This window comes from Anolis sagrei, chromosome 2, assembly GCF_037176765.1.
Source record: "Anolis sagrei isolate rAnoSag1 chromosome 2, rAnoSag1.mat, whole genome shotgun sequence".
Classification (NCBI taxonomy): domain Eukaryota; kingdom Metazoa; phylum Chordata; class Lepidosauria; order Squamata; family Dactyloidae; genus Anolis; species Anolis sagrei.
This window is the reverse complement of record NC_090022.1, coordinates 150,728,375-150,753,180: the sequence shown is the minus strand read 5'-3', so window position 1 is coordinate 150,753,180 and position 24,806 is coordinate 150,728,375. Positions and strand designations below refer to the sequence as shown.

General features: G+C 41.4%; 1 protein-coding gene across 2 annotated transcripts in view; it reads right to left on the bottom strand.

Annotated features, from left to right (window-relative positions):
• CORO2A (coronin 2A) overlaps positions 1 to 24,806 on the bottom strand; it is an 85,401-nt gene that overhangs the window by 37,038 nt on the left and 23,557 nt on the right. The window contains exon 1 of one of the 2 annotated variants that reach the window (XM_060763781.2): positions 2,212 to 2,382. The exons of the other annotated variant lie outside the window; for it this stretch is intronic. The gene's annotated coding sequence lies outside the window, so the exon portion shown is untranslated. Of the gene's footprint in view, positions 1 to 2,211; positions 2,383 to 24,806 lie in introns of those variants that run through there. 2 annotated transcript variants of the gene reach the window in all.

Here is a 24,806-nt window from a genome sequence, read left to right as displayed (position 1 = left end):
GCAGTTTTGGAGAAGGGTGGACCATGGATGATGGAACTTCCAGTACCTTCACTCACATTCTGAGACCTCTGCAAACCTCATCCAATGACGGATCAAGACCAAACTTGGCACATAGACCTCTCATGACCCACTTTACGTCCTGGTGTTGTTTGGAAAAATTTGGAGATGGATGATGGGACTTGCAGTACCTTTGCTCACTTCCTGAGACCACTGAGACCCTCGCCAATGACTCATCAAGACTAAACTTGCCACATGGAGCTCCAATGACCCACTCTACATCCTGGTGCAGTTTGGAGGAGGACAGACCATGGATGATGGGACTTCAAGTACCTCCACTCCCTTCCAAAGATTGCTGCAACCCTCTTCTAATGACCAATCAAGACCACACTTGGCACACAGAGCCCCCATGATCCACTCTACATCCTGCTGCAGTTTGAAAGGGGATGGACTTTGGATGATGGGACTTGCAGTACCTTCACTCACTTACTGCCACCACTGCCACCCTCATCTAATGACTGATAAAGACCAAACTTGGCACACAGAGCCCCCATGACCCACTCTATATCCTGCTGCTGTTTGTAGGAGGATGGCCCATGGATGATGGGACTTCAAGTACCTTCACTCACTTCCTGAAAATAATGCAGCCGTTATCCAAAGACCAATAAAGACCACACTTGGCATACAGAACCACCATTACCCACTTTCTCTAATAACCCGGGCAACGCCGGGTCCCCAAGCTAGTAAAATATAAAATAGAATAAAAAAGAGGAAGAAGGCTTGCAGACCAGATTTTCGTCCTCATGCCCACTGGTGGTCCAAGGTCCACAGGTTAAGAACTTACACAGACAAGCTCCTGCCTCCACAAACAGCTATAGCTCCCACTACTCAGGCGACACCAAAGGCCCTCCCTTCAATGACACTGCAGGTTATAGAGAGCGCCATGAACATGTACAACCCCTGCCAATGTCCTCCACAAACACCATACTGCCCATCACCCAAGTGAAGGCTTTCACACTGGACCATTTGATCCTATGTTTTTATGTGTTTCCTCCACCACAGACATCCCATTGTTCCTTAATCTCTCAATTGGTTTGGAATTTGCATGACCCCACCCGCTGCCTCTCCCTTAACCCTTTCCTATTCTTTTCTATGGCACACAGCAAACAGAGGAATTGATCAGCAACTGAATATACTAGAGAGGTTTGCAGAGAATTCACCATGATTTACAGGAGTTGTAGGTACTGGGATGTATAGTTCACTTGCAATCTAAGAGCACTCTGAACTCCTCCAATGATGGACCTGGAACTAATTTGGCACACAGAACCTCCATGACCAACAAAAATACTGGAAGTCTTTGGAGGGATTTATAGAAGTTGTAGTTCGCCTACATCCAGAACCCAAACAATGAGAGATCTGAACCAAACTTGGCATGCATACTCGATATGCCCAAATTTGAATACTGGTGGATTTAGAGGGGAATTGGCCTGTACATTTTGGAGTTGTAAGTACTGGGATTTATAGTTCACCTGCAATCAATGAGCACTCTGAACTCCACCAAAGATGGCATTGGACCAAACTTGGCACACAGAGCCCCCATTACCAGCAAAAAAAAAAATGCTACGGGTCTTTGGGGGAAATTCACTTTGATTTGGGGGAGTTGTAGTTCACCTACATCCAGAGAGCACTGTGAACTCAAATTGGCACACATACCTGATATGTTGACATTTGATTACTGAAGGGGTCTGGGGGGAACTGACCTTCCTTTCTGGGAGTTGCAGTTCACCTGCAATCAGAGAAACTATGACCTCCACCAATGATGGACCTGGACCAAACTTGACACACAGAACCGCCATGACTAACTCAACCTACTGGAGGGGTTTGAGGGAACTGACTCACCATAGTGGGAGTTGTAGTTTACCTTGCTGCTGAATTATATGCACTTGACTTTCTGAGGAGTATGACTTTCTACCCTCACTCCTCAACTAGTTGACCACTCTACCCAAAATCAGCATATTGCGATTTGCCAGCTGCCTGATAACCTTCTCTCTTCTTGAAGCCTTATCTCTCAGTGTATCAGCCCCTAGGAGAGCGTCTATACACAGCTGGAGGGTTAGTTTGGTAGATCACAAACTGTGCAGATCGGTATTACTATAATGGGACAATATCAATGTACAGTATGCTACAGAAACAGTACCTATCAAAACCACTTACCTTTCATTTGTTTGCAACCTGCTCACAATAATTAAGTGCTTCGAGAAGGTCTCGTTGGCTATGTTCTACCACTCCCATGAAAAGAGAAGTGCTGGAGGGTTTTCAAAAAAAGATCTGGGCACAGATTGGCTCAGAAACCCACGCTGACTTATGATCCACGTCTACCTTCAGCCTGCGCCACCCGTCCAGTGTGTGTGGAGTAAGGAACACAATGAAATTGGAACCTGAAACCTTGCTTGCTTAGGCGTGGCCGTAGCTGCCTTCCTGCCAGTCAGGTGAGTCAGCTCTGTTTACCGTCTTTGCATGTTTACCTGTGACCCCAGGGCATCACTAGTTTGATTGATCTGCTTGAGGGCACCAACTGCAGCTCAAGTTGAACTCCAAGGGCTTCCACCAGCATGGATTTCTCCTCAAGATAGACACATGTTGGTGTAGCCCATTTCCCATGTACTGTTATGTTTTTTTCTCTCTCCACACTTGCCCCCTTTTCCCCCCTTTTCTAAACTGTCAAAGACAAAAGCACCAATTGGATTAATACTAAGTAACTTCTTCTTATCACTCAATATTATTCAGTGCTTAAGAATTTAATCCATCTAAAGAATGATCTGAATGGAATAGAAGAACAGGCTGTTTAGGGATGCATCTACACTGTAGAATTAATGCAATCTGACTTTGTATTGTTGAAGGCTTTCATGGCCGGAATCTCTGGGTTGTTGTTTTTTTGGGCTATATGGCCATGTTCTAGAGGCATTCTCCCCTGGCGTTTCGCCTGCATCTATGGCAAGCATCCTCAGAGGTAGTGAGGTGGAACTACCTCTGAGGATGCTTGCCATAGATGCAGGTGAAACGTCAGGAGAGAATGCCTCTAGAACATGGCCATATAACCCGAAAAAACCTACAACAACCCAGTGACACTACCTTATCTGCTATGGTCCAACACTTTGGGATCATATGAGTTTTATATGGTCTTTAGCCTTCTCTGCCAAAGAGTTCTGGTACATGACCAAACAAATTGCAGAATTCCATTGCAGCATGACAGTTAAAGTGGAATCAAACTGAGTTAAAGCTACAGTGTAGCTGTACCTTAGGTTTTTTTAAAAAAATCGTGGTCACTCATTGGGTTGTTAGGTGCCTTGTGGCCAAATTTTATGTCAATTTGTCCAGTGGATTTTGAGTTATGTTAATCCCACAAACGAACATTAAATTTTTATTTATATAGATTGATTTAACCTCCAGTTTGCTAGTAAAAACTCATTACTTGTGTCGCAAAATGATGCATGTCCAAAAAAGTGTATCACCGACATGAAATGTTGTAATCATAAATAATAATAAACTTTATTTCTACCCTGCCACCATCTCCCCGATGGGGACTCGGAGTGGCTTACATGGGGCCAAGCCCGGACAACATAATACAGCAATAAAATCAAAGCATATACATCAGACAACATTATCAAAATGACATTAAAATAATAATAAAATAATAATAGTAATAATAAAATAAAAATAAAATAAAAATTCCAATAGACACAATCACGATAGAGAAAGTTATGAAAGCTTTGTTCTACTTAACCAATAAAGGTACAGAAACTTCCTCCAATTTTTCACTTTGGCAACCCTACAATCTCACCATTAAGCTACCCAAGAAATGACAAGAGGGTTCCTCTCACTTCTGCAGAAGTCTACCGTATACCATGCAGCTGTGGACAAGTCTACATAGGGATCACCAAACGCAGCAATGCCCAGACACGAATCAAGGAACATGAAGGGCACTGCAGACTACTTCAACCAGAGAAGTCAGCCATAGCAGAGCACCTGATGAACCAACCTGGACACAGCATTTTATTTGAGAACATAGAAATGCTGGACCACTCTAACAATCACCATGTCAGACTACACAGAGAAGCCACTGAAATCCACAAGCATGTGGACAATTTCAACAGAAAGGAGGACACCATGAAAATGAACAAAATCTGGCTACCAGTATTATAAAACTCTAAAACCAGCACAGTAAATAAAGAGGATCATTCAAAAAATGGGGGAATTCCACACACGAAACCATCAAGGCCAGCTAACACCTCCCAACAAGGGATTCCTCCAGGAAGCAATCAGCCAGGTCTTGAAGCTGCAAGGCCATTCAATGCTAATCAAGGTGGCCAATTGAAACATTAACACCTGCCTCAAACAGACCAGAGCTCTTTCTCCCACCCTGGACATTACACAGATATATATAGACTCCACTTGCCTAGTTTCCAACAGACCTCACAACCTCTGAGGATGCCTGCCATAGATGTGGACGAAACATCAGGAGAGAATGCTTCTGGAACATGATCATACAGCCTGGAAAACTCACATCAACCCAGTGATTCTGGCCATGAAAGCCTTCGACAACACATTCCCCAGCTTCTGCTTCACACTATTTAATGGTGGAACTCTGCTCACTTTCACCCATCACCACCAGCATGTACAGTACAATAAAGATTCTTCCCATCTACCCATAATATTTTGGGCAAACAAGAGCACCCCATTCAAGGGGAAAGGAAAGCCCAAGATATATTACCACTGGTGTTGATATATTTCTAAGAAACGTATTAAGCTAAAATAGTCTCAAATATGTTTACAAGGTGGTGACTAAAAGTCTAAGCAATAATCCAGGAAATTCCTGGTCAAATAGTCTCATCAGTCATAAATTTACTAGCCTTTCACTATAGAATTTTTTTTTTAATTCTGAAATCGGTCCCTTGTTCCTCAATCATCTAAATCAGTGTTTCTCAAACTGTGCTCCTCCAAATGTTTTGGACTTCAGCTCCCACAATTCCTAACAGCTGGTAAGCTGGCTGGGATTTCTGGAAGTCCAAAACACCCGAAGGAGCACAATTTGAGCAACAGTGATCTAAATTATGATACTGCACTTTACACTTTCTAACAACCTTAGTTTGACACTTGCGGACAATCACTAGATTCACAATTACAGTGTGTCTACAAAAACTGGTATTCACAGCTGGGCTTTTACAAATCTGCAATCTCATAATGGAGAGAGGCGTCATGGACATTCCTTTGTGTGTATGCCAACAGCTAATGTCATAAAGAGGATGTCTGTAGTGTAATTTAGAGCCATTAACAGGGCAAAAATGAGAAGGCAATCTAGCTGGTTATGTCATGCATGACTCTTGCAGATTTAATTTGGCAGAGCCTCCTTCGTGGTTGCTCCCAGCCTGTCAATTATGTTCTCTGGGAAGAGACTAAGCTGGCCTCTTCTCTGCTCTACTTTCATTAGCGGATAAAGACCTTTCTTTCAGATAGTCATGTAATGATTATTTGGCTGCAGGGTTTCAATTTCATACCTTTTAAACTTTATTGCCATGTTTTAAATATTTGATGGCATTTTAATGTAACTTATTTAGTTGGGTTTCAAATTTTATTATCAAGGTTTTACTGTTTTAGCATTTTTGCTTTGGGTTGCATACAGGGAGAAAGGTGAGCTAAAAATAAATAGCTAAAGAAAGAATTCAGCCTCTGCATTTTTCCTAAAAATAAACAGTGCAGGCCTTATTCTTCGCATCCCTTGTTGTAGATCAGCCCGAGGCTCTTGAGGCTGATGGGTTCACAGATGATTTAGAGAAAATTCTGGGATTGCATGTGGGATTTCCTGGGGCTCGAGGTGATGAAGATTCAAGTCAAGGGAATTATGCTTCTCTCTGTAAGAAATCTGACTTGGAAAGTGCAGGGCTTCAAGGTCAGTCAGAGGAGCCAGAAACGGCAACAATAGATAAGGAGTCAGGCAAAGAATTAAGTGATACAGAAGGCTCCCAGGAAAAAACACCTGGAGCTACAGAAGTCAACAAAGTCTTCGTTTACAGATCAGAGAATACAATAAGCATCGTAGGTCTGAGCAATTACGTGGGAAAGTTGAGGATTTTTCAAAATCCAATTTTCACAAGGACAGAAAATGAAGACAGACAGCAAAACATACACCATAGAGGTGTTAACCCTTCCCTATGCTGTCCAAAGCTTATATATATATATATATATATATATATATATATATATATATATATAATGAATTTTATAAATAAACATAATAATAATAATTATGAATTTTATAAATAAACATAATAATATGTATGTGTGTGTGTGGCTGGAGATACACTTAAAAATGTACCTGTTCCGTGTTACAAACAAATTCAACGTAAGAACCTACAGAGTCTATTTTGCTTGTAATTTGGGGACTGCCTGTACATCAAACCAATGAGAAAATGGATTTCTACACGCCTGGTGTTTATTTTTATTTTTTTAATTTATTACATCTGGCCTGGCCATAAGGTTTTTAATAGTACTCACCTACAAAGCCCTAAACGGTTTGGGACCTGCCTACCTGCGTGACCGCATCTCAGTTTACGAACCCGCACGCTCCCTCCGATCATCTGGAGAGGCCCTGCTCATGATCCCACCTGCATCGCAGGCGCGTTTGGTGGGGACGAGGGACAGGGCCTTCTCTGTGGTGGCCCCCCGACTCTGGAACTCTCTCCCCAAGGACATCAGACAGGCCCCAACGTTGGATGTCTTTAGGAAGAGCCTGAAGACCTGGCTGTTCCAGTGTGCCTTCTCAGAATAGGAAACTCCTGGCTTCAAGTCCCAGACACACTTTGTTAGAGATTCAGGATTATCTGCACATTGCACCTACCGCCAAATACCTCTATATATTACCTGTCAGGTTCAGCACTTTTAATTTTTGTCCATTACATTTGACCCGGCCCCTAGGTTTTTAATTGCATCATGGTGTCATTGTTTTACTGTTCTATTGTTTTGCTTGATGTTTTATTATTTGCTTATGAGTTTTACTGTGTATTGTATGTTGTTGTTGCCGGCGGCCTCGGCCTTTGTAAGCCACATCGAGTCCTTTGGGAGATTTTGCAGGGTATAAATAATAATAATAATAATAATAATAATAATAATAATAATAATAAATTCTGTGTGTTATTGTTTATATGTAAGTTATATTAATTGTACTGTTTTATTTGCTTGCTGTTTTGTTTTTACTAATGTGTTCTTGGGCTTGGCCTCATGTAAGCCACCCCGAATGGTAGCGGGGTATAAATAAAGCGTTGTTGTTGCTGTTATTATTATTATTACTATTCAACTTTGAGTCAATCAGAACAAAGTCTATTTTTTGAAAGACCACAAAATTTTGATGATGCCAGATCTGGGGCTCTCTATCATTGATCAAGCGAGGATCTGGTAACAAAGCAATTATTTATTTATTTATTTATTTATTTATTTATAATATAATTATAATTAATTAATTAATTAGGTCACAAAGAGTTGGAAGCGATTGAACAAATAAAAAACAAATTTACTTATGTATATTCCACCACCATCTCCCTGAAGGGACGCAGGGCAGCTCACAAAAGCACTGCAAAGTGCAGCACACATAAAAATACACAATAAAATCGACGTCTGATTCGGCCGTCATCTCTGCATTTCTTAATTGGGAAGCATCGGAGCTAGCATGCTGGGAACAAATCCCAAGATTTGGGACAACGGGAGCATACCATAGAATCACTGGGAGAATTTAACAAATTCCTAGAGAAACCATCTTTTCCCAGGCAGAGGTCAGAGAAACCATGCATAGGTTCAGCAGTTATAGGAGTCTGAAAGAAATTCAGACACAAAAAATATGCCCACCCCTGATTTACACTGAATGGCAGCAGATGTCTAGGGAATGCCAGCCAGAAAGTTTCTCCGTGGATTGTCATGTGTGTCTACCACTGGGCCACACTCCTCCTTACCCTGCTATAACAATCTCTGCTGAGAAGTTTCATAGAATGCGCTGCTACTACCTTGTGCATTGGCTAAACTAGGATGAGGCAAGCCTCTGCTTGCAAGCCCTGCTAGAAAGATGCTGACTCTGTGATCAATGCAGACTGCTGAACAGGAAGTTTTAAGTGCTGTTAGCAAGCCAGCAATTGGCTTCTGGGGAGAGCTGAAGCTGGCTGACAATGACACAAAAGAAGGAGTTTTTCAGAATCGATATCCAGAAGTGAAGTAGCGCTCGCTAAACACAGCTTTTCCCTTCTTCAGATTTTTCCCAATGGGATCCTAAAACATTACTTTTATTCTGTTGTACCTTTTTTGGGGACAGAATATAAAACTGTCAGCAGTCAACATGTCCTACAGCAAACAAAATGTGTGGACATGCCACCAGATGAACACAAATGAATGTTGATTTATTTATTTACTTACTTACAACATTTATATGCTGCACTTCTCACCCCAAAGGGGACCCAGAGCGGCTTACAAGTTTATATGTAAATACAATATATTATATTATTATCAGAGCACAATATTAGTATTATATACTTACTTACTTACTTAGGCAATCCCTCGTAGTCCGAGGATGATGGTCCTCCAAGTGTAGTATCCTGGCGGTGGGTCCATAGGTGATTCAAGGCCAGAAAGTCCTTCTTCTTGTGTCTGGGTGCTTACTTACTTTACTTACATGCTTAGGTGATCCCTCGTTGTCCGGGTAGGATAGTCTTCCAGGGTCAGTGTACTGGCGGTGGGTCCATAGGTGACTATGGAGTCCTATTCTTGATCTGCATCTTCTCCCGCAGTGAGGGCATCAGTTTCCAGGTGGAAGATGGTCCCGGTTGGAGTTGGCTTGATGCGCCTTCCTCTTGGCACGTTTCTCTCTTTCTCCCTCCATTCATGCCTCTTCAAATTCTGCAGCACTGCTGGTCACAGCCGACCTCCAACTGGAGCACTCAAGGGCCAGGGCATCCTAGTTCTCGGTATCTATGCCAAAGTTTTTAAGGTTGTCTTTGAGCCCATCTTTAAATTTCTTTTCCTGTCCACTAACATTCGGTTTTACATTCTTGAGTTCGGAGTAGAGCAACTGCTTTGGGGGACGATGGTCAGGCATCCGGACAATGTGGCCGGTCCAGCGGAGTTGATGGCAGAGGACCATTGCTTCAATGCTGGTGGTCTCTGCTTCTTCCAGCATGCTGACATTTGTCCGCTTGTCTTCGCAAGAGACTTGCAGGATTTTTCGGAGGCAGCGCTGATGGAATCGTTCCAGGAGTTGCATGTGACATCTGTAGACAGTCCACGTCTTGCAGGCGTATAGCAGGGTTGGGAGGACAATAGCTTTATAAACAAGCACCTTGGTATCCCTACCGATGTCCCGGTCCTCAAAAACTCTCTGCTTCATTCGGAAAAATGCTACACTCGCAGAGCTCAGGCAATGTTGAAGTTAAGTGTCAATGTTGACTTTGGTGGAGAGGTGGCTGCCAAGGTAGCAGAAATGGTCAACATTTTCTAATGTTACACCATTAAGCTGTATTTCTGGCATTGGAGAGGGATTGTCCGGTGACTGCTGGAAGAGCACTTTGGTTTTCTCGATGTTATTGACAGGCCGAGCTTCTCGTATGTTTCTGCAAAGATGTTTTAGAGTGGCTTGTAGGTCTTCTGAATGTGCAGATGACGTTGTCATCAGCATACTGGAGTTCTATAACAGATGTTGTTGTAACCTTGGTTTTGGCTTTCAGTCTGCTGAGGTTAAATAGCTTGCCATCTATCCGATATATAGTATTATATATTACTATATTGTACTATGATGCAGGTCAAGAATAGGGCTCCTCAGCCACCTACGGATCCACAAGAATACTGATCATGGAAGACTATCCTACTCGTCCAACAAGGGATCGCCTAAGTAAAGTATTATACTATAATTAATTATAATTATAATTGTAATTAGTAATATTACATGTAATATAAAATACATAATTATAATATCATATTATTATTAGTATTATAATGAATTACATTATAATATTATCAATAATATCCTCAAATGTTGCCCAGTTATTCTAACATAGGTTGCGTTGGCTGGTCAATTTCTAATCCTTTCAGTCATTTGCCGTAATGCACAAATAGCAACAAACACAACTGATTGGATCATACCACATTCTTAAAAGGCGCATCACAGGAGAAAAAAAGGTATGATATTGTCCTAGAATAAAACCTGTTGTTTTATTACTATTCTGGAAGAAATGCTGAGAAACATCAACATGATTCCATGTGTCTAAATGGAGACAAGTCGCCCCTAGGGCTGAGAGTGGCGGTCAATAAGTGCAAGAAATAAATAAATAAATAAATAAGAGACTCATTCTAGTGGGCTGACAAATGCCCTCTGCTGGTCAATATCATTTTGAGAAAAATAGCTACCTGAAAAATACGGATATTTAACAACTCCTACTTCCTCAAGGAGTAGGAAGTCCCACGCAAGTCCTTTTATTAGAGTCAGTTGAGTAAAAGATCACAGGTGTCCTATAAGACATTCGTTAGGTACAAAAATGGAGGTATAGCATGCTATAAGCATCAGGGATGTAAAGAATCTTGAACACGTTCTTAATAAGATAGAGTGTCTTGAGATGTTGACATGGCCAACTGAAAAAATGGTCAACTGCCACAAGATATTGCAGTCCTAAGAACATGAGTTGTGATTGTTGTTGTCTGCATTGAGTTTTCTGCAAAACTTCCTTGGTTGTTGTTTGCGCAAGTAACCTTGCCCAGTGAGAATTATATATAGGTGAAATATCCCTTATTGCAGCGTTTCTCAACCTGGGGGTCGGGACCCCTGGAGGGGTCGCGAGGGGGTGACAGAGGGGCCGCCAAAGACACAGTATTTTCTGTTGGTCATGGGGTTCTGTGTGGGAAGTTTGGCCTAATTCTAACCTTTGTGGGGTTCAGAATGCTCTTTGATTGTAGGTGAACTATAAATCCAAGTAACTACCACTCCCAATGTCAAGGTCTATTTTCCCCAAACTCCAGCAGAGTTCACATTTGGGCATATTGATTGTCATGCCAAATTTGGTCCAGATCCATTATTGTTTTTGTCCACAGTGCTCTCGGGATGTAGGTGAACTACAACTCCAAAACTCAAGGTCAATGCCCATCAAACCCTTCCAGTATTTTCTGTTGGTCATGGGAATTCTGTGTGACATGTTTGGTTCAATTCCATCATTGGTGGAGTTTGGAATGCTCTTTGATTGTAGGTGAACTATAAATCCCAGCAACTACAACTCCCAAATGATAAAATCAATCCCCCACCCAACACCACCAGTGTTCAAATGTGGGTGTATCGGGTATTTTTGCCAAATTTGGTCCAGTGAATGAAAATACATCCTGGATATTAGATATTTACATTATGCTTCATAACAGTAGCAAAACTACAGTTGTGAAGTAGCAAGGAAAATAATATTATGGTTGGGGGTCACCACAACATGAGGAACTGTATTAAAGGGTCGCGGCATTAAGAAGGTTGAGAAACACTGCCTTATTGGAAATGCCTGGGACTAGCATGATGTTTGAGATATTGGATTTTTTCAGATTTTCTAATACATACATAATGAGATAGCTTGAAGATCAAAAGACAACCTGGCTAAATGGCACTCCCTAGACCAGGGGTCCTCAAACTAAGGCCCGGGGGCCGGATGCGGCCCTCCAAGGTCATTTACCCGGCCCTCGCTCAGGGTCAACATAAGTCTGAAATGACTTGAAAGCACACAACAACAACAACAACAACAACAACAACAACAATCCTATTTCATCAGCCAAAAGCAGGCCCTCATTTCCCATTGAAATACTAATAATTTTATATTTGTTAAAGGCAGCACTCCCAGTGACATCACAGAGGGCCACTTTACCTAACAACAGCCAATCCTTCACCCAGCCATAGCCAATCCACTTTGTTCTTTTTCTTTCCCTGTGTGTTCTAGGCCCAAAGAGCGGTGGGTTTTTTTAATAGTTCAAACACCTCCATTATTTTAATTTGGATTGTGAAGGGTAGGTGTGTCAAGTTTGGTCCAGATCCAACAAGCAATTTAGGAGCCTTTGTGTTACAAACAGACAAACCAACCAACATACAGGGCCAGGCTTTAACACAGCCAGCTGCAGTAAATCTTGCCAATCGAAGGGTTGACAGTTCAAAGCTTGGATCAGAGTGAGTTCCTGGCCTTTAGCCTAGCTTCTGCCTACCTAGCAGTTTGAAAGTCAATGTGAGTAGATAAATAGGTATCACTTTAAAGTGGGGAGGTATTAAAGGCACTCATAAGGAAATGCCAGAAAAATGCCGGAGATTCGATCAAGGAGGAAGTTTACGAACAAAGCTCTTTGGCAGGGAAACTGGAGCGAATCCTGAGAACTGCAGTTTTGTGAAGAAATCCTCTAGCAGAGAATTCTCACCAAATATCAGCTCCTAAACTCTGCATTTTAAGTCTAAATCATCATTTGGAGTACATCATGAAGAGTACACAACAAGAAACCTCTTTGAATGTCCAATACGTGAATCAAGATCTGAACACAGCTGGCCCAGTATCAGCTCATAAGCGCAGTCTTCTCCTGTTTTACTATTTTGCAGCCTGCATAACATAATAAATTGCCAGATACTTGCCATCTGCCTCCTCCATTCACGTCATGACATCTTACACTGGGTGCTGTACCTCAGAGGGGAGCTCCTTTTGTGAAAGGAGAAGCTACAAGAAACATAAGGCACGCAGGCAAGAACACTACATCTCCTTCTGCCACAAAAAAACAAAACATTGCAGACAAACTCAACATGCAAACAATACATTCCTATTAGTGCCGGATTCCTTGAAAGAATTTAGCCACAGCCATGTTGTGATATATATCCTGCATATAGGCTCTTATACATGTAATTAATTCCAGTGTTAAAAGCACTACCTGAAACTAATTTATTGTGCCTTAGGTGTCTTGATGGATTACTATGGAATTGAAAATGTTACATGAGTCTTATTTTTGGTATGAATCTGGACCTGCCCCTATTAAAACAGCTCAATTGGCTACCAATATATTTTTGGTCTCAATTCAAAGTGCAGGTTATTACCTCTAAAGCCCTAAATGGTTCAGATCCTGTCTATCTTTGTGACCACATTTCCCCCTATGTACCTGAATGAGCATTAAAATCTGTCGGGAGGCCCACCTCACAGTCCCGCCACCGTCACAAAGAAGCACACTTCGGACTGAGGCCTCTTCCATACTGCCATGTAACATCCAGATTATCTGCTTTGAACTGGATTATATAGCAGCGTAGACTCATATAATCCAGTTCAAAGCAGATAATCTGGATTTTCTGCTTTGATTATATGGCAGTCAAATCTTCCCACTCCAAGGCAATGTTAGGCTATGAATGAAAGCCAAAAGGTAAGTATGGATAAAGAGTAGTCTACCTCTTATTTGTCTTTGTATCCCTCATTATCTCTCTTTGTTATGGTCCTGGCCTTGTCCTTCAAAGGAAACTCATCCAGGAAAGATTACTATTTCTGCATTCAGGGAAAAAGAGAGAAGTCTCTGTGTTCTTATAACAAAGATAATCTGAAGAGTTTTCCTTGAGAAAATTCAGTGTTTAAATGAGAGGAATTATAAAACAATGTTAAAAGCAGATTAGAGAGATGTCTGTTAGCTTCATTTCCCCATCTATCACATTCCTAAACTGCAAAACAGTTTCAAAGTGCTCGGCCAATGATACATATCTATCGTACAGTACCTACCCAAATGTGCCCAAGACTTTGCAATGCTGTTACTATGTCTCGCCATTTAAACAACCAAAGTGTATTGCCTCTAAACAGTAGGTGAGGAGGATAAGCAAAATAGAACTCACCTTAATCCCTAAGAAAGTGTCCAAAATTTGTGTTCAATTACACTATGTAACATGATTTTTGTTTCTGGGTTACACATGTCATTTCCTAATTGGTTCAGGGAAACATGGAAAACATTTATTAATTGCAAAAAGGTTGTTTTTGTGGGACATCCTACAGCACATTTGCTATAGTTTTTCAATGAATGTCTCATCAAGTACCAACCAAGTCAACATAGTTTGCGGGAGCCACAAAAACAAGGTTTCTGGAGTATAACTACTACTTTCAAAGTAATTACTGCTCAATTAAACAGGAATAACACAATGACAGGGTTTTTTTTCAGTTTTTGTCCATCATACTCCTTGTACCACTGCAATGTGGAAGCCACACAGCCAGAACACACTTGGATAATATCCATGAATAGCATTCCCTATCTATTTGCATGAACTTATGGAACACCAAAGGGAGAATCAACAACAGCTTCTTTTCTGCAAGAAGGAATCTGTATGTAGTATCTGAAAGGATTTTGCAGTGCAGCTTCTGTTAGTCATTGACATAGCAAAGATGTGCAGGGGATAGAACTAATTCCCACATTCACTGCTAACAGGTATAGCTGCAACCAGGTAATAACATATTTACCCGATTCTAATGTCACCTTTTCTGGTTAAGTTAAGATTATCCCCTGACATTAAGTCCAATCGTGTCCAACTCTGGGGGCTGGTACTCATCGCCATTTCTAAGCCGAAGAGCCAGCATTGTCTGTAAACACCTCCAAGGTCACGTGTCTGCATGAAGCGCTGTTATCTTCTTACCGGAGCGGTACGTATTGATTTACTCACATTTCCATGTTTTTGAACTGCTAGGTTGGCAGAAGCTGGGGCTAACAGCCGGAGCTGTTACATCACTTAGCTGGGGCTAAATTACATCACTAACAATTGAGGTGTGTATTAGATTTGATGGCGCATTAAAATTGGACACCCAAACCTGGCTGCACTGTTGGGCAAACAGCCTGCAAAAAGGCTGTTGGGAATAATAATAATAATAATAATAATAATAATAATAATAATAATTTATTTGTATTCTGCTTTATCTCCCCGAGGGGACTCAGGGTGGATTCCAGCATATACAGACATATATAGACACAAGGTAATGCCTCAAAACAACGAAACACATACATACAGATAAAGCTAAAGGCTTCTCTTTCATATCCGGCTCTGGGAGTGGTGTTCATCTCCATTTTCAAGCCAAAGAGCCTGCGTTGTCTGTAGAGACCACCTAGGTCATGTGGCCAACATGACTGCATGGAGCGCCGTTTCCTTTCCCACCGAGATGCAATCTATTGATCTGCTCACATTTTGCATGTTTTCGAACTGCTAGGTTGGCAGCGGGAGCTCACCCCGTCTCACGGATTCGAACCACCAACCTTCCAGTCAGTAAGTTCCACAGCTCAACGGTTTAACCCTTTGCACCACCGTGGCCCCGAGATGCTGGGGCACGGCTTCTCACCAGCCTTTTCATGACCACCACCTCTGCACATTACATTCAAGAGCAAATCCCCCTTTTTTAGTAAAGCACATTTTCAAAAGTGAGGTGCACATTACATGTGATGATGCATTATACTTGAGTAAATACAGTATTTCCTTCCCCAGACAGTGAATCTTTTGTTCTGAATTACATTCCAACCCCAGCGTGGTACTTGCTGATAAATCCACTGCATATGAATTAATGAAAAGGTGGGTATCCTGGGGGAAAGTAGTATATGAATAAAAAGAAAATGGGGATGGAAACAGAGGAGAAGCAGAAGCAGATGAAGCAGAAGTACTAGTAGTACTAGTCGTCCACTTTAAGCATTCTACCATAATAAAATAACAAGAGATCAGTCACTGCAGTCTTACAAACACTTCAAAAATCTATGGTAAAATTGGACTCATGACTCCACAAGACAAAATAGCACCCTGTGCAAAAAAGCTACCTACATTATTAAACAGTAAGGAGGCAGATTCATGCGCAAATGGCTCTCAGGAGTATAATTTGCATTCCATTACGCAGCATCTCCCGGAAAAAGAAGGAACAAGACCCAAGCAGCAAGAGATGCACTTAAGTGCCTAGACAGAATAATTCACGTATAGTTCTTCTGTGCAGGGCTGTCAGGAGCAGACAAACCGCTTTCTCCCCTCCCGCCCCTCCACAAAAGTTCATAGCATCTTCCACACACCAAAATGCTTCCATTTGTATGTCTGCCCTAAAAGGATTAGGGAGGAAGAAGCATTATTTGGCAGTGTTAACCAAGAGAGAAACTGCCCAATAGACAAATAAATTGGTCACTTTGGTTGCATCTCTTAATTGGCTGTTTCAAACTATTTGCGACAGCATTTATTTTCAGTTCCAAACCATATAATCTTCCTCGTCTGATTAAGGATACCATTACTTGCTTAGTCCGGGGCCAGCTTCCCTCCTGGAATTTATTTATCCTTACCACTTCAGGGCCTTATCACTCCAGGATTACTGCCCGATCACTTAAATCAAGATAGGTTTCCAGATGTGGAATCCATGAGTAATGCCCCTTCTACACTGCCATATAATCCAGATTATCAAGGAAGACAATCCAGATTATCTACTTTGAACTGGATTATCTAAGTCTGTTGTTGTTCATTCGTTCAGTCGTTTCCGACTCTTTGTGACTTCATGGACCAGTCCACGCCAGAGCTCCCTGTTGGTCGTCACCATCCCCAGCTCCTTCAAGGTCAATTCAGTCACACTCCAGTTTAAATCAGATAATCTGGATTTCATATCTAAGTATAGAAGGGGCCTAAGAGGAAATGGTAGTCCAAAGAACAGAAGTTCAATGGGGAGGATATCTCTTTTATAGGACATTACAAAGCCCCAAAACCAGTCTTGGAATATCTGGAAACACAGCTGGAAACAGAATAGCTCACAATCCTTAGAAGTATCCCGTCCATAATGCACAATATCTAAAATGACATCACAGTCACAAAGAGAAAGATGTCAACCTTTGGCATGCATCCCTAATTAAATTCAGGCATAACCGAACTTGGAACCTATCAGAAACTCAATGCTCAAGGCTATGTTAAAGTCTGCCAAATGCTTGCCAACCAGGTCTCTAGTACAGTGTTTCTCAACCTGGGGGTCAGGACCCCTAGGGGGGGTCATGAGGGGGTGTCAGAGGGATCGCCAAAGACCATCAGAAAACACTGTATTTTCTGTTGGTCATGGAGGTTCTGTGTGCGAAGTTTGGCCCAATACTATCCTTGGTGCGGTTCAGAATGCTCTTTGATTGTAGATGAACTATAAATCCCAGCAACCTCCACTCCCAAATGTCAAGGTCTATTTTCCCCAAACTCCACCAGTGTTCACATTTGGACATATTGAGTATTCATGCCAAGTTTGGTCCAGATCCATCATTTTTTGTGCTCTATGGATGTAGGATGTAGGTGAAGTACAACTCCAAAACTCAAGGTCAATGCCCACAAAACCTTTTTCTGTTGGTCGTGGGAGTTCTGTGTACCAAGTTTGGTTTGATTCCATCGTTGGTGGAGTTCAGAATGCTCTTTGATTGTAGATAAACAAAAAATTCAACAACTACAACTCCCAAATGACAAAATTAATGCCCTCCCCAACACCACCAGTATTCAGATTTGGGCAGTACGCAGTATTTGTTTCAGATTTGGTCCAATGAATGAAAATACATCCTGCATATCCAATATTTACATTGCGATTCATAGCAGTAGCAAAATTAAAGTTATGAAGTAACAACAAAAATAATTGTATGGTTGGGGGTCACCACAACATGAGGAACGATATTATGGGGTTGTGGCATTAGGGAAGCTGAGAACCACAGCTCTAGCAGAAGACAAAGAGGGGTTTTAAGCCTTTGCTGGGCTAAATTTGGTGAGACATGTCTCAATTTATGTGTGACTGATACATTATACAGTTAAGTTAGTCCTCCGTGTCAGTGGTTTTCATTTTTGTGGATTTGGGTATTCACAGATTTGATTTAAGGTGGTCTTTCTAGGAACTTTCTGGGTCTTCTGTGCCAAATATGACTTCATTGTTCTAAGTTATGACAGTAACACTGTAAGTTGAAGCTTCACCAATAGGTTCAAGGCAAGGAACAGTGCATAAAAAGAGATGTGCCAGCAAAATAAACATCCTTGCACTATGATACAAAACAGGTCTTTTTGATAAGCAAAGCTCACAGCCCATTTTTCACATGCACAATTATTACAAAGGGGTTGATTCATGCTGCCAACCATGGGACAAATAACAATTGTCCCAGTTCTGGCCAGTATAGCAACTGTCTGTGACTAGAGATCAAAACATGCTCCCTTCCATATATTTAAAAAACAGCTCTGAACGTTCTGCCCCATTTCCTATCATTCCACCACATTCTGGTGTAGCCAAGCAAGAGGCACCAGAAACAGAGGATATTGAGATGAAAAGCTGGGAAATGAACATGGAAATGTTCCTTTTTTTTTACTATAGCTTCCATAATCCCACAGCCACCTTGTGCAATTAAAAGTGATGTTTTTAAATGCTTTATTGTGTATATAAAACTAGCTTAATCTTCAGCAGCTTCAAGCAACAAGGAGAGAGGAAATAATTTCGCTCTTACCTCAAAGATGTTCCAAAGTACCTTTCACAACATTTTATTCACCCAAGTGAATTATTACCGGTAGTATTTAATTTTATGCATTAAGTAAACCAGGGCAAAAGCATTCATAATATCAATGGGTTCAATCATTATTACGGTTTTGTTGGTTTACATCTATGGAACTCTAATAGTGGCACATTCCAAAAATTGGGTTGTTGTAGGTTTTTCCGGGCTATATGGCCATGTTCTGGAAGCAATTTTTCTCCTGACGTCTCGCCTGCATCTATGGCAAGCATCCTCAGAGGTAATGAGGTCTGACCTCACTACCTCTGAGGATGCTTGCCATAGATGCAGGCGAAACGTCAGGAGAAAAATTGCCTCCAGAACATGGCCATATAGCCCGGAAAAACCTACAACCACCCTTTGATTCTGGCCATGAAAGCCTTCGACAATACATTCCAAAAATTGTTTGCCCCCCAGAAATGTTTGTGAGCCCTTCCACACAGCCATATAACCCAGAATATTCAGACAGATAATCCACAGTATCTGCTTTGAACTGGGTTATCTGAGTCTGCACTGCCATATATTCCAATTCAAAGCAGATAATGTGGGATTTTATATAGATGTGTGGAAGGGGCCTGAGTTCTCTAGTGTGGTTTCATAGTATGCTTCAGTCCCAAGCATAGTCATTATCACTTGGGATTTCAGTGTTGAGGAACCAAGTCTTATTCACTTGTACATGCACATTGTCCAGTTGACCTCATACACACAGCTGAGTGACAAGGAGAGTGAATTTGATGGGAGGCAAGGTGAATGCAATTATAATGGAATTATTAATCCTAACATGGAAATAGATGATAAATGTTCAAGTATGTGCCCGTCTTCAAAAGAATATGAATCAAATACTCTCTATCCAAAAGATCCTAAAACAGGGTATTACAGTTTCTTAAGTCAAACCAGCAAGCTCTATGCAGCATAATTTTCCCGACACTACTGTACATATGAAATTATTTCAAACCTATTTACATCTCCAAACTGGGATGAAGTCAGTCTCGTCCTAAGAAACGCTCTGCCTCTCTTCCTGTGTAATTGTCTCTAATGCAGAGATCCTCATGGACATGATCACATCATAAAATTAGCAAGAGACATCCTGATTTGCTTTGCCTGGGCATGCTGCCCGCAGAAAAGCAATCTGAACATAAGCCATCATTTACCAAGTCTGACATAGGGCTTAGAGCACAAACGTCAAACACAAGGCCCGTAGGCCAAATTCAGCCCACCATGTCAATTTATGTAGTCTATGAAGCTTTTAATGTCAGAGCAACATTCAGTCCTTTGAAGGCAACCATAATGATGATGTGGCCCTTGGTGAAAATGGGGTTAACACCCCTATCTTAGAGATTAAACCCAATGAGATATTATATGCCACTTACAATTTAGGCCCCTTCTACACAGACACATAATGCGGCTCCAAACCAGTATGAAAAATGCTTTTTGCAAGGCACAATGAAGCAAAAATGCATGTCCTGAGCCACCATCACAGGGGAAAGTCCAAATTCTGCTGCAGGAGTCAAACTGTAGGTCGCTTCTGGTGTGAGAGAATTGGTCATCTGCAAGGATGTTGCCCAGAGGATGCCCTGATGTTTTACCGTTCTGTGGGAGGCTTCTCTCATGTCCCCACATGAGAAGCTGAAGCTGATAGACAGAAGCTCACCCCATCTCGCAGATTTGAACCACCAATCTCATTGCACTGCCATGGCTCCTCTGTGGTTTGGTGAACAACTATTTGACAGAGAAAGCTAAAGATCTTGTAAAACTACATCTCACAGGACTCCATAGCATTGATCCACGGTGTTTAAAGTGATGTCAAACTGGATTAATTCTGCAGTGTAGGTGCACCCATACTTGCACAATCCCTGGCTATCTAATCAATTAGGATCTTACTTTACTGTCCTAATTCCATTATAGTAAAATAGGTACCGCTCTGGAAGGAAGGAAGCGACGCTTCTTGCAGTCATGCCGGTCACATGACCTTGAAGGTGTCTACGGACAACGCCGGCTCTTCCGCTTAGAAAAGGAGATAAACACGAACCCCCAGAGTCGGACACGGCTGGACTTAATGTCAGGGGAAAACCTTTACCTTTACCTAAAATACATATTAGTTATACAAAATGTAAACATTAATTTCACAAACCAAATATGACAGGCACTTACTGACAAAAATTGTCAGAATCACTTACAATAAAACTATTATCCTTTCTAACGCCATCTTCCAGGCATCCACTGCAGGAAAATCAAGTGAAACAAGCGCCCACTTGTCTCCAAAGGTAACACACCATCTAAATCATACTAGCCTCTTCAGGGACCACAACAAACTGAGAATCAGGGTCAGGGCTAAAGCCTCTTTAAATCACAAGAATTAACTTTTAAAGGGTTTTGACAGAGCCCCAGTGTGTCTGGACATTTCCTGGGGAAAAAATGAAAAATGTAATATTGCTGGATGCCTACTTCATTTTTCAAAGGATCTTAATTTGCTCTTATGCTGTTTTATCTCAAAAGCAAGCAGGAAAGTCTTGGACGTTCACCGCAACGGGTGTGAAATCATCTCTGTTTGTCAGAGTTGCTAAGGAGTCGGCCGCAGGCGGGTCCGAGCCTCCATCTCGGGGGAGAGCCATGCTCCTGCCCTATTTGTCGTTCACAATGACGTGTCCAAGGTGGACGGGATCCACATGCTCTCACAAGTAAATGCACTGTTTGCCTTCACAGTTCAGCTCTCAAAGCAAAGTTTAAAGAAAATCCATGTACATCCTCAGAGCGATTGCATCGTAAAGTCAGCCAATTTATTCCTGTGTAATTACCTTTCTCAAATGTATCAAGTAACAGAAACTAAGGCCAGGGAGTACTTTTAATAAAAGCCTCCCATATGCACTCTCAAGGAACTCTATGAAATGTTCTGATCCAAGGAAGGAGCAATGTCAACAAAGTCAGTTCAGCCCTGCCAATTTTCCAATACCCTCAGGAAGATTACATCACTTTGTAACATTCACGTTAGCAGACTATCAGTGGGGACCAGTTGAGTCTTCTCATCCAGCATCGTTTGGTGCTCCATGAACAAACACTGAAAGACTCTTGGGGTAAAACATTTCCTCTTAACTTTATGCAATGATTCCCCATTTTTTAATCCGAGTCAAATCATGCTTATACTCAATCTTCAAATTGTGTGTTGTGCGTCCCTTTAGAAATCAGAACTTGATATTGTAGTCAGTTCTGAAGCTGGTTTGGACAGCAACCACAACCACAGTTTGCTTATTTTGACTAAAGGTTGAGCAATCTTATCCAAAATCTTGGGACCAGAAGTGTCTGTATGTCGGATTTTTATTATTATTATTTTAGAATGCTTAGACATACATAAAGAGATATCTTGAAACACATGTGTAATAGGCTTGTGCAATCCAGGAAAAATCTTGACCTGTTTTGGTGTCCTGGATTTCGGTGGAGATCCCAACCCGAAATCCCAAATATATTATTATTATTATTATTATTATTATTATTATTATTATTACTACTACTTCTACTACTACTACAGGTAGAGTATCTCATATATGGAATTCTGAACTCCAAAATACTCCAAAAATCATCATGATGGGATGCTGAGATAGCCACACCTTTCAGGAGGACAGAATTTTTTTTTTCAATCTGAAAAGCCGAAATATTCATTTTTAATCCAGCTCATTGGGGGCAATGGGAGGGGGACTTCCAAGTTTTAAGGCAAGGACTTAAGAAAAGCTCCTTCCTCTGAACCTTTCCCTTCTCTCTTAAGACAAGACCCCGGTTGAAGGTAAAGACTTAAGAAACCCTGCTCCCTGCAATCTTTTCCTTTCTGTATTTAGAAGAGACCCAGGTTTAAGGTAAGGTCACCAAATTTGGACACAACACACCTAACAGGCCAACGAGTGACCATCACTCATAAAAAACACTGAAAAACACAGCAGAAGAGACTTAAAAAGCAAAACAAAAATACAAAGAATACATTGCAATGCATGTGCAAAACCATATATCAACACACAAAATACATATAATCAGAGTGGGCCACAGCAACACGTGGCAGGGGACGGCTAATAAATTTCTGGGAGTTGTAGGCCAAAACAGCTGGGGACTCACAGGTTGAGAACCACTGCTCTAACATTTCACAAGTGAATCCTGGGACATGTGTTAAGCATGCTAAGCAACATCAGAGTGTAGTCGGGATGTTTAGAGATGCAGCCACTTAGAAAGGCAGCAATGTGCTTCTGCCTGATCTTAAAAGGAAGGACAAGATCCCACTCCTCTCCATTCTTCTTCCTGCTGACTTAATTAAGCACTTTCTACTTTTAGACTTTGAGTTCAGTTTGCAAGAACTGAAGTAAGCTAAGAAAAATTTGAAAAGTGAAAAGAAAAGAAACTGGAATATTTAAAAGCAGCTGGAAAAGTGGGATGGTAGAAGATTAATGAGGACAGTTTCTACACTTCAGGCCAGTTGGGAGTATAGGCCAGCTTGATAAAAGAAAAGAGACGATATACCAAAAACCTCGGTGAAACCTCTGGGGAACCCACCTCTCTTCAGCATTAAAGAGGAAGCCTGAGAATATGTTTACCTTTGCCCAGCCAACACAACTTCCTCAATTTCTTTCAAGAGAATTAGCATCTCCCTAGTGCAAAAATGGCCTAGATCTGCAGGACTCTCAAATGGACTGTCCGTGTTTTTGGAATTGGCCAAGGTCAGAATTGTCACACGGTATAAATCTGTTGGCACAAATCCCTCTGTCCAGATTAGCAACATTGCTCATGCTGCCTTCTGGTCATTTTTTAAATAGAGTCCAAGAATTCCCATACTGTAATGTCAACACTCACTGGGACGTACACAGCTATGTTTCCAGTAATAACAGGCAATAACGCGAAAGAAACAACCTGCCATTCCGGACAGATCAAAGTCTGCTAATGGGAAGTAGCAAACAAGGACGAGTATTTTGGTTTCTTTTTAATGCAGTGGTTCTCAACCTGTGGGTCCCCTCTTGTTTTGGCCTACAACTCCCAGAAATCTCAGCCAGTTTATCAGTTAGGATTTCTGGGAGTTGGAGACCAAAACATTTGGGGACCCACAGGTTGAAAACCACTGTTAAGGTTACTAGTAGCAACAAATTCTCATTTTGGCTGAATGTATGAGACCAAATGCAGCCCCTTCTACACTACCATACAAAATCCAGATTATCTGATTTGATAATATGGATTATATGGCAGTGTAGAAGGAGCCTAAATTTCATTCCGCAAAGCTAAAAGTGCATCTCGGTTAAATAACATTTCTGTCTCGGAACAAGTGGTGGGATGAAAAGTGACAATCAGAGACATAAAATAACTCACTGCATTTCCATTGCAGGTTGAATGACTGGAGGGTAAATGTTTGCAACAATAAGAGCAATAAAAGAGCCCTTTGACTGTATCTTGTTCAGAAAGAACAAATAATCTTCAGATCAGAGTCCTGCTGCTATTTAGTCCCTTAGCCTCTAATTACCTTGTTATGTGCCGTCTAGTTGACTCTGATTTACGGCAACCCTCTCCTAGGATTTTCCCGGCAATATTTATTCCCATTAGGCTGAAAAAGAGAAACTTGCCCAAGGCCACCCTATAGGTTTCCATGGCTGAGTGAGCATTTGTTCCAGGAGTCCTAATCCAATCCATCACACCAGCCCCTCCAATTACCTGCATAGAGGTAAGTTATGAAGACAGACATCAGTATAGCCTGGTGGCACAAAAGGTTAAACCCTTGTGTCAGCAAGACTGCTAACCACAAGATTGGTAGTTCGAATTCAGGGAGCAGGGTGAGCTCCCATATGTCAGCTCCAGCTTCCCATGTGGGGACATGAGAGAAGCTTACCCACAGGTTGGTACAAACATCCGAGCATCCCTGGGCAATGTCCTTGCAGATGGTCAATTCTCTCACACCAGAAGCGACTTGCAGTTTCTCAAGTCGCTCCAGACACAAAAAGAAAAGTACATCCTAAAACCCACTGTCTTTTGTGCTCAAAATTATGGACTCTAAAAAAAAGTGAAAAAAATAAGGAGAAACATCCCCTTTGATTGATCATTAGTAATAAAGACTGATGAGTTAAGACAGTATATTATAGAGTCCTATTGGAAATTTCTCTCTTCCAACCTATTTACATTTAACATCTGTTATTAAAGGAGGTAACTCTGCTGCCAAAGAAGGAAGTGGTGGATGCAGTAAGTAAGGAATATGGGCAACAATTCTATCAATACAACATAGAATCAAAGCCAAATTTCAAAAGAAGTCT